Genomic DNA, 11,632 nt, shown 5'->3' on the forward strand with positions numbered 1-11,632 from the left:
CTAAGGTGTATTTTACGTCCATAACTCAACTTCCATTTTTCAACTATTTGTTCGCTTTTATTATGGCCCACTGCGTGGTAATTCATTTTTAGTCAATAAATCGCTCAGTTGCGGTTACCTTTTGGCCCACGTAAAAGGGTGTGGCGAAAAGAAAAGAAGAAGCAAACTGATTACCAAGCCAAAGTTGAGAGCCAGAGGAGCCATATTAATTTGATGGTAATAAGAATATAATCGCACTCATTTATCATTTTAATGTTTTTGCACTTCGCGAGGTGGGCGAGCCAGAACTCTGAGCGCTTAAGTCAGGTTAAATAAAATTTAACCATTTAATGATATTCTTATTTTAATCGTTACAAATGGACGAAGATTATATTTATTAATTTATACTTTTAAAATCTAGTTGTGTTTTTGGTTTATGTTAAAAAAAAAGTTCACTCTTGATTAGGAAGCTAAAACTTACAATACTAACTAACGCAATATAGAAAAGCTAAAAGAAATCAATCAATCACCAAAATTATATTAAGAAATTAAAAAATTTAAAATGGAATTGATCATTGGTTTATTTGAGTAACTTGATACATTGCAGTGCCCAAAGACAATTTGCAAAAATTGATTGATTCGCCAATTGCGATTATTTTGTATCTTTTAAAAATAAAACCATCCATCCCAGTCTTTCGAGTGCGACACGTGCAGTGCACATGACAAATGGCAGAACTCAGATGTGCAAATTTTAAAATGGTTTATTTTTAATTTTCAATTAGCAGATTGCAATTTATTTCATTTTTTATTTCACATAAAAAATTGTAGTACGCGAACTGCAAACGAAATGTGTAATTTGGTACACTTAAAATAATTTATTTTTCTGTTTCCCTTAATTTATATCTTTTTTTTGAGCTTTTTAATTTGAAGTTGCGGATCCTTGTCACCCCTGTTACTACGATTTGTCAAAGAAGCAATTGGAAAGCAAGCCAAGTGTCCAGGACGGAGAAGGGTTAAAGGTAAAGGGTCAGCCGTTTGAGGGTCCCAAAGAGAGAAAGCCACGGTCTAACTCCCAATCGTGTGAATTAATCATGGGGCGGCTATTTCTGTTTCGGTGGAAAAAATGCGAAAAGTACACGGAAAAACGGTTTCAATTTGAATAATATGACGAAAGGGCCGCTCCAAAAAGGGTTGACAGCAAGGTGTCTATGTGTGGGTTACCACTTTCGGGGTGTCACTGTCACCCGGTTCATTTCGCATTCACAACATGCTCCTGGCATCGCGGCTTCTTTTGCCAATTTCATTTAGCGGCATCATTTCTGCTCGTGCCTTTGTCATTTTTTCTCAATTCCATCTCCTTTTTTTTTTTGCGATTTGTACTCCCTAGCTGTTGGAAAACAAGATAAATGATTTCAAACTTGACTTTTCATTTTGTATATTAGCCGGAACGTGCCGCACATAGTTCATGTCACCCCTTCCCCGCCGCCACCTGAACCTGAACACTGGCTAACCGATTCCAAAACCCGTGGAAATACGGAAAGAATCTAATTGTTTTCTATTAACGAGCCTCGATTTGTTCCATGACTTTTACACATTCGGTTGATCAAAATATCACACACTCCGTTATTTGTTCACCCCTCCCTCCTGTCCTTCTGAGTCCGATTCCTCCCTTCGAGGCTCTCACCCCCACCCACCTCTATTTGGACATATGTTGCTCTGCTCGGACCGATGATCTATAGCCCTGGCTTGTCGCCGCTGATTATGGTGGCTACAAAGGCTGCGGACCATGAAGTGGTGGCTGGTAGAACTCAGACCTTGACTTGCAATCCGACGCCGTAAACACTGTTTGCATTTAGGATGAAATTCAATATTAATTGGACGAAAGCCCAATGAGAATTGCGTGTTAAATGGTAATAAGTACGTACAACACTGAGGTTTCCGTATTTTAGTAAGAGTTTGTGGGTTAGAAAATAAGATTACATTTCCAATGTTTTCCTGTCTTAACCCTGATTAAGTATTTATTCATTTTTTGAGTATTTTGGTGAATGTTTGTGGTGATCAAAATATTAAAATATTTGGAAAATAAAATTATTATTGATAAATTACCTATGTTAAAATGTATACCCTAAGATAAATTCTAAAAGCAATAAGTAAATCGAATGCTCAAAATCGTCTCTCGTCAGAGCATTTACTAACACAAATATAAGAAAGCGGGCACATATCTAGTGACGATTCTATGTTGCCTTGCAGCTGTGCACTGAGAGAAAGAAAAACACTTCCTCTTGCCAAACAATTCATCACTCATTTTACTGATTCGCCAAATGCGAAAGAAACTCCAAAGCGCAAACAGAAGTTAGAAGAAATGAATTCCAGTGCAAGCGTCCAACGATTATCGAGGAAGAAACAAAAACAAATTGTATGGCAGTTAACGACGGAATGAGGCAGAAAGAGGAACACGAAAAATTGTTGGTGGAATATCACCGCAAGCTCTCAAAGAGCTTACAAAACATGGGCCGAGCATAGTCCCTTCTACAAGTTTTAATAAAAGTAAAATATTTTAAAAAATTTTTTTTTTTTTTTTTTTTTTAAAAATAAGAAGATTTCTATTTACTTTTGCTTAAAAACTATATAGACTTAAAAGTAGTTTTAAAAGAATATCATTGAGGAGGGCTTAAAGCCATATAAACATAAAGTATTATTGTACCGCTCAAACTTAAGTTAATTACAAAAATAATAAAAGGCTTTCGACCAGCATATTCCTGTAACGAGATATCATAATCGCTCAATCGAGGATGATTACATCATGGTCCCGGGGCTTGGTTTCCCATCGGATGAGCGTTGGCTGCCCGACTGATAAACGCCCTGAAGGGTCTCACCTTAACACCTCCTTAGGGTCACACACTCCGCCCAGACAGATATTCCCATGGATATAATATCATGGTGGTGGCACTTACACTTCTAGCTGTTCTCCTATTTTTTATCCATTTAATCAATTAAGTCATCAAGCACAATATTTGTATTTGTATTGCCATTGTTTTTTCTATTCAGTGGCTTCCTGGCAGGAACTATGATGATGATGGTGGTGGATGGGTAACTCCCCTTCCCTTATTGACTCTCCTATGACATCCGAGCGATTGTCGCACTATTTTACCAGTTTTCGATTCACAATCCCAGTGTTTTTTGTCCAAGTTGATCACGTGTCTCTGCTCCTCCACCTCGGCGACTTGGGTTACTTGAGTTGGTGCCATCTAGACATCTAGACACTTAATTAAGACGAAATGCCGCTGTTTTATTATTGGTATAGTAAATACTCCATAAATTTACTAATGAAAACACTTAACGACACACGTCACAAAAAAACAATGCGGGAATTCGGTTTTTATTTACTCAATATTAGGATTGTCCCCTCTAATAATGGGCGTTATAATGTCATAAGTATCAAAGGTACTCAATCGTTTTTAAGGCTTATTTATTTGTTAGAATTTATTAAAGAGAAAACTCTGCGGGAACGTGAACTAACTTTACTTTTGTACTTACATTATTTTTAGACAAGGTAAAAGGGAGAAATTCAAGGCAAATAAAACTAGCGAATGGTATCTACTAAGACGTTTTCCAAGTTTTTCCTGGAATGTTACTTGGGCCAATCTGAAATTGTTGAGAAAGAGGTAGAAAGTTGAGGGGTGAAGAGTGAAATCCCTTCACTTAATTGTGTGTCATAAATTAAAATGCCAGATCCGAAGAACGCAAGAGGCTGATTACGGGGACTTATAAACATGGTACTTGGAGTTCCTTGGTTTTCAATTAAAAGTTTTACCGGCAGGTGAATTTGTTAAACTTTTTACATGAAGTCTGTCTCTTCCTCAAATATATTGGTTAGATACACGCATTTCCCTATCCACAAGAGCTTCCCATTTTACTAGTCATATTTTCTTTTGTTCCCGAACTTCCCAAACTGCAATTTATGTTTGTGCTTACAATTAGAAATCTGTGTTCTGACAACAATCTATTCCAAATCGAAATCGAAGGCAATGCAGGCCATGTAAGATGGGCCTTGCACATGGCCCCTTGGATGCACTCAACACTCTCTGTCTGAGTTTGCATCTGGGCATAATTCTTAATGTTTTGCTTTCAATTTACTGCGACTACTTAGGCAGCTCTTCGGGTGCCCAAACACATTTGCATATTCGTTGACAAGCCCCCAGACAGACACTTCGAGAACTTGGCCATAAAATAAAACAAATGCACTCATTTAGAATTCTCTCAATGCTCTAAGGATGTAGTAATCTTCCATAGTTTACCAAAGACCTCGAAGACCTCAACTGGACCACAGATGCTGTAAATTCGATTGGTAGCAGGTTCTTAGGTCATCTCTGTGTTTGTTTCTTGGGCCCAGCTTATTGGATTGTCCAGTGTTGACTTTATGGTTTATGTAAACAAGCTGGTGGAGACAGCGTAAGATTGTGTATTTTAATTTAACTAGAATTTTAAGTCAATTTCCTTAAGTCTTAATGTAATTAAAAAGAAGAAGTTGTAAGAAGGTGTTGAGGAGCTTAAAAGTTGAAGAAGTTTAAAAGTGATATTTGATAGAAAGTCACTCTTAAACTCTTAAATGAATTTTCGGATTATGGTTTGGATACAAGAATAAGTTGAGTTCATGAATATAACTAGTTAGTATGTGTAGCAGGCGATCACACACTAACTTATTATAAGATGTTAAAAATGGAGTCTGTTCGTACTTTTGACTGAATGAAAAACTTGTAATGAAATAGAACTGGAATATTGTATTACTTGAGTATCTTAAATCACCTTTCGCTAATTTTCAGCATAAGGCTAACTATAAACTAAAATTGGTTTTCTTTATTTAAAGAAAATGATTAAAAAGTTAGACACTTAATACATACGCTTACTCATCCTACCATGGCCAATTACTTACCTCTATCCGAGGCCAAGTTTAAAACGTATCAAGCCCCTTAACTTTCAGAGTAATCCTGTTGAAATCAATGTTAAATAAATTATGTACAACTATTTAGCAATAAATTAATCTTCATAAATCACAAATCAACAACAGGGACGACAACCTGGCGACTGTCAGGTGAATGGATAGATGGGCGGAGGACGAGGATGCGGACGGCGTTCCATGAACTACATTAAATTAGAAACGAGGCGTCGTCAAGATTCCGTATAATGACAAAAGCAATTAATTTTGTGTGTGCCCCGGCAGATGCCAGGGAATTGTGTGCCAAGGTGTTGGCCAGAGGAAGCGGGTGATCCCACTCTTCCTTAACCCCTTTGCCGCCCAACCCCGATTACGTTCACAAATCGCTACAACAACGAGGTAGATCCACCTCCTCACCTCTACCCCTCCTTTGGACACACAATCAAAATTCCACAGGCGAAGGTTGTAAGCCCAGAGGAAGCTCCAGCTCCCATTCGAAAGCTTTGCAATTAATTATGCGAATCTGACGAATCTTCCTAAGCGGCAACTCTTCGACTTGCCCCACACAGATACGCACGCACACATGGAGCGGGAATGCTGTTTGCCGTCAACTGGCTGGCATCATGATTTACATGGCTGCCTCAGCCTCTGGCTCTGCCTTCGAAATGTTACCAGGGCGGATGGGACGGGAATCGGGCCATAAGTCTGCGCCTGTGGTAACCAGGGGGTAACCAAAGGGGGAAGTGGGCGAAGGAAATGCAAATTTAAAGGCGTGAATAAGCCAACGGCAAACTCCGGAACTCTAATTGTAGACAACCCCCGTAATTATCCGCTATGGAAAAGCCATTAATGGTATTAGACGGATTTCAGTGAGTTCAAGGGGAAAGGTGTGATCTTTTGGATATCCCTTTTTGCAAATGGAGGGGAAATTGTGTTAAAATGGATTTAGCTTGACATGGATAGAGTTAGATGTTATGAAGTGAACTTTGGATAGAGGGGTCTATGATATGGTAAATAGGCAAATAACTTTACTTATTTATACCATTTTATATATCCTTTTCCATTTAGGTATATGATTTTTCTTTTAAAATTAGTATTTCATATGTTTTGGAATTAGCTAATAATAAGTTAAAATCTAGATAAAAGCTGGAAAGCATTTGCCCTTCTATAGGCAACCATTTTTCACCCTTTCGACAGAAGATACTAAACTATCTAGAAGTATTTTCATATTTAAAACTTATTTAGTATTTTTCCTAAATTTAGTCTCTAATATGAAGCTTCGTCCTTTCATTAATTTCTGTCTTGCTATAAGGGTTGTCGCCTTAATCCCCATCCCCATTGAACTCAACTTTATGGTCGATTCACAGGCTGAGCAACATAAACACTTGACAATATGACAGTGAAGCAGGATTCTCCCAGAAAAGGATGCTAAATGGCCACACCCCTTTGCTAATTTGAGGAGAAACCAAAAAGTGTTTTGGACCCACTTAATGGTTTGTTTTCGGTTGACAACTTTTCGTCTGGATGTTGCAGCCTTTTGAGAGCACTTTCCATTTGTTTGGCTTGTGGTCGCCTGATGATGAGCAGGAAACTTTGGCATGGGCGGAAAATGGAAACTAACAACTAATTTAAAGCAATTATGTAAAAAGTTTCCACTCGAAATTCAGCAGGCGCTTGCAAAGTTCCAACGCCACAAATGTCCATTCGTAAATTTTAAGTGGAAATAGTTTTAATTAAATTTGTCAAATTATGACGGAAAATTCAATTAGTTCTTGGGCTGGCAATGTTTTCTGCCAATTGGTACTTGTTTGACAAACTCAGGAAGAAGTGGGTATATATATATGTATATCCATTTATAAGTAAGAAATAAGAATGATTATATTTATACTGACTAAAGTCCTTTTCCACTTTATTGATAAAACTCTGGCCCATACCCTCATCAAAATAGAACTCCCAGTGCGTATGTTTCAAATCTCTTCGGTATTTAGCTCCCAAGATCCCTTTTGCTATGCACTTGTTCAAAAATAATAACTAATCATAATAATAGTTAGAAAAAAGATTCTCGAAAGCCATTTCATGGGAATTTCCATGGACCGTTACTCCATTTTTACGACACGTGCCTGCGCACGCACTTTGATTAGGGCCAAGTCAATCTACCCCATCTGGCCAACCCTCTATAAAGAAATTACCACTTGTCACTGCAAGGGCCACCAGTTACTACACTCCACCACCGAAGTTACCAGCACCACCATGTTCCTCGCCGAAACCCACCAATATCGGATTCCAGATTGCATAAACTGAAAAAAAAATAGAAACTGTGCACAGGACCCAGTCCACTTGACGGGTGCGGATTGTGGGAAGTCCTGCCAGTGTCAAATTTTTATGACTCTGTTTGATTTCTGGCCGGCACAACGCCGTTAATGGAAGGCACTTGTTCAACCCGTCGAATCTAACGAGATTTCCAGCTTTGGGATATGGATCTACGAATCCTACGACAATATTTACCAGGGAATAACATGTGTACGGGCAAGTGCAGTGTCATCCTAAAGTGTGGGAAATAATCAGAACTCTACGGGATTTTACTTTTACTGATTTTGGTTTTATTGTTGGTAGTTTAACTCAATCTTGTTTAGAGAGATTGTATATATATTTGTTATTTTATCTTTTTTAGTTGAGAGATCAAATTTGCTGTACTTTATATAATTTCATTACTTAAGTAGTTAACTGACTAAATGTTAGCCAACTGACTTAAAACGAAGCTTAATTTAAGCATAAATAAAATATTCAGGAAAGTTTACACAAATAAATGCGAATTTTGCATTTTTTAAATGTTTTATTAACTAATGAATTTAATTGTTATCATAGATTGATAATTAATGTTATTTAAAAAATTTTAAACATCTGGAAATTTTTCTGCGAACATCAAAAATGTTAAATAAAAAAAGTATTGTTAATAACTCCGATTCGGAACTTCATATAAACTAAGCCATGACATCTTTAATAATTAAGAACTTTTTATTGTTGTTTGTTTTAGGTTATCAAAAATAATTATTTTAAACATTTTTAAACATATTTTTTCTTATTTGGGCATATGGAAACCTCAATCCATTCAAGGTCTTTTGGTTTTCCGAAATCAGATTCCATCATTTTTAGAGACTGCAACTGCCACCTCTGCGGTCTAATGTCATTTGTAATTCTACGCTTCTTAGTGGCTATATGGCAAATTGTGGCCATTTGTGCTAATAGGAAGAATCGGCTGCTTACAATACGAAATTCTTCACATAATCGCATTCGTATTTAGGGCTTCGAATTACAGAGTGTTGGCTTGCAACACTTTCGCCTCAATCGCTGCGAAATCAAGAGCTGAGTGGGGGGAATAGTGATTCCGATTCCGATTTCTATTCGGATTTAGATTCAGATTCGTTTGTTACTCTGGTCTGTACTCTCTGCATTGGGTAAATGTGATTTATGCTCGACTTTATGTAAAAACGTCAGCAACAATTCCGGCAGCAGAGCACAAATTAACTCCAGCGTGGAGTTGGTCCTGCCTCGGCCAGAAAGTCGAGACGTGTTCCGTAATTCAATATCCACCCAAAAGAAGATGCAGTCAGGGGCTCAGAGGTCACATTTGGCAGCCAACTCGGTAAGTATTCCCAGAGGATCCGAATAATTTCCTACCCTTGGCACTAAGTATTATTGTGCATTAGAGGACTAATAAACAGGTTCGCAGTTGTCCTCGAGGTCCTTCTCCTCGCTTGCTCATTCATAGTTTGTCTGGGAGTTTATACCTTCTACGTGATTTACGGCAATAACTCATCGTGCTCATCGCAGACACGGGCCCTGAAAAAGTCCTCGCTCGGGGAAAATCATGAGACAAATAAATCAGGAATACTAAATTAATTCACTTTTCTTTTCTCGCTTTCCTTAATTAAAGCCTTAAATGTGGGCTGTGATGTATTCCCTGGCAACTTGAGGCTACTTAAAGTTTTAATCAAAAAGCGTGGGCTGTGAATAATGACGTTTTTGACCGATTTAAAACTGGGATATTTATTTTTAGGCCCGCCTTCTCCAACGCAGCTTCAAGGGGAAATTAAATTAAACGGACACAGACATTTTGCAAAGAAAATTTGTCAAGAAATTGAAAAATTAGTTGAAACCACCTTGCGATACTTTTTAAATATATTATCAAATTTATCTAATGTATATCATTGCACTTTAACCTTTATTTATATCCTGTCATTAGTATTCTAGTTTCAGCATAAGCAACGTTTATAGCCTTAGCAGTCCCTCTATAAACAGCATTTTTAAGGCAACCCTAAAAACACCTAATAAAAACCGAATTATACAAACAGAATATTAAATTCATTTAACATTTCTATGCATACCTATCAGCCAAGTTTCTTTCTTAATTCTAACATCAATTAAATTCCAAAATAAAAACCAACTGAGCATACTTGAGGCTACTTAAAGTTTTAATCAAAAAGCGTGGGCTGTGAGTAATGACGTTTTTGACCGATTTAAAACTGGGATATTTATTTTTAGGCCCGCCTTCTCCAACACAACATATTTTTAATATGAACAAAATAAGTTTGATTTTATTGATTAAATAAAATATGTTAAACTTATTATAAGAGTAGAATTATTTTTTTGATTTAAGAAATAACAAAGTTTTGGATCTATAACTTTAAAAAAGTACATAAGACAATTGTTACATTTATAATATAGCAAAGTCAAATAAAATTCTAGAAAACCTAAGATATGGTGTGTCCTTACATTGGCTTTGATTATCCACTTGATGAACAATGCACTGCCTGGATTGTTGTGGGTTTTAAACATATTTAGTTTTTCATGCGCTTTGTTGATGTTTACTCTAGCGTGGTGGGTCCACCCTAATGCCAACTTATGACACCAAAAATGCTCAATTTCCAGGCGTTGCGCTTTCCTCAGTTCGTTGTCGAGGGTGCGGGAAATGAGTAAAGGATATCAACGGGGTTACAGCTGAATTATTCCAGTGGGATTGGGATTCTGCTTAGGGTCGGGGCGTTTTGTTTGCTTTTGTCAAGGCAAGACGCACTCCCTTCGCTAAATAATCACCCGAACAGCCTTCAGCCTTGCGACAATTGAGATATTCAATTGGCAACAAGCGCCGCATGCAGAGGCTGTGCACTGCAAGAAAGTACCACCTAAGACCTAAGAAGTTTATAAAATAAGCTTGTATATAATGCTAGTATGGTACCTAATCTATGTAACTATATTTGAATTTTCAAAAAAATAATAATAAGAAGCAATTCAACCAGATATGTATTGGCCTTAAAAATAGACTTATAAATCTAGTTTGATCATTTTGGAAGACAGCATAAGTATTAATTTTTTAAAATACCTTTGAATTTAATTATTTTTCGCAGTGCAGAAGCAACCACCCAGGCAATCAGCCACCACCCGATCCCGCTGAGCGAGCGATTAGTTTGGGAAGCTGCCCGATGTTGCGCATCCGTGGATTACAATTGCGGTTTCCGCGCCTGGCGCTACAGCAGAATCAAGGGGGAGGATTGCAGATTGAGGACCGAGGAGGGAGGACAGGGGATAGAGGACTCAACTGCCCCCGGAAAATCACTCCAGTTGTGCGTGTTGTTGTTCTTTTGCTCGGCCTGCACTTGAAATTGTCAGCAGGTGCTCAGTGCTGGGCGTTGTAACAACATTTGCAGTTATAGTGTTACACTTAGTTAGCAATGCAGTTACGGGAATCGGAGGCGGAATCAATTTAACTGCATTTGGCAGTCGATTGTCATGGCGATGATTCCGATGGCCCTGTGTGTTTGGGCCATTAATAAACATTTCGTCGTCTGTTTGTGTAATAAAAATGCAATTCCCATTAAGTGTCCAGCTGGGGGGAGGGAGTGTTTCGCCACCAAGATGACCAGCTGAGTCAGTTCGCTGAAGGGGAAAATGAAATGGATTGTCAGGGGCACTTCGATGTGAGGTCAATTCAATGAGGTTGGCGCTTTAAGTGGAGGCCCCAAACACATTTAATATATTTTGATTTTTTACAATAAGCAGTAATGAAGCTGACACTTAGTAATAAGTCAAAACTTATATCATTTATATGCCCTTATAAGCTTCCTTTATTTTTTCATTTCATTCCTTAAAAAAGTAAAAGTAAATTCCCACCTTAACCCCAAATTTTGAGTAATTTAATAATACTTTTTCACAAATAAAGACCAATTAAGATCCATTGTCTTATCCGATGTTCATCCGGAACGAAAAAGGCCAGCATAATCGAGTCCGGAGATACACGAAAAGGGTGCAAAGCTGTTGAAAAGTCTTTAGTCATCGCCCCAAAATGATTTTCATGTCTCAGAGCCATAATGATGGCGGCAATAAATTCGCATTAAGATCGCCTTGAGTAAACTCATCGGCACGCAGATGTTCTTGTGGAATGACTTTAAAAACCCAGCCCAGTTTTTGAAAAGAGCTGATCCTGACGGAACCGATTTCCCGACACTCATAAGCTGAAAGTACCTTCTGCTAATTGCGTTTAATTCGTTCAAAGAACCCGCATTGTGAGTCTATAACTTTTGCTTTTTGTTTTATGCAATCATAAAAACGCTCGCTCAATCAATAATGCATAAAGATCAGCTCCGTACTATTTTATACTTCGATTCCACTCGCTCAACTCGTGCCTGTCGACGGAAGTTGCTGATTTTGTGACTTTTCCAG

This window comes from Drosophila eugracilis, unplaced genomic scaffold, assembly GCF_018153835.1.
Source record: "Drosophila eugracilis isolate 14026-0451.02 unplaced genomic scaffold, ASM1815383v1 contig_764, whole genome shotgun sequence".
NCBI lineage: Eukaryota > Metazoa > Arthropoda > Insecta > Diptera > Drosophilidae > Drosophila > Drosophila eugracilis.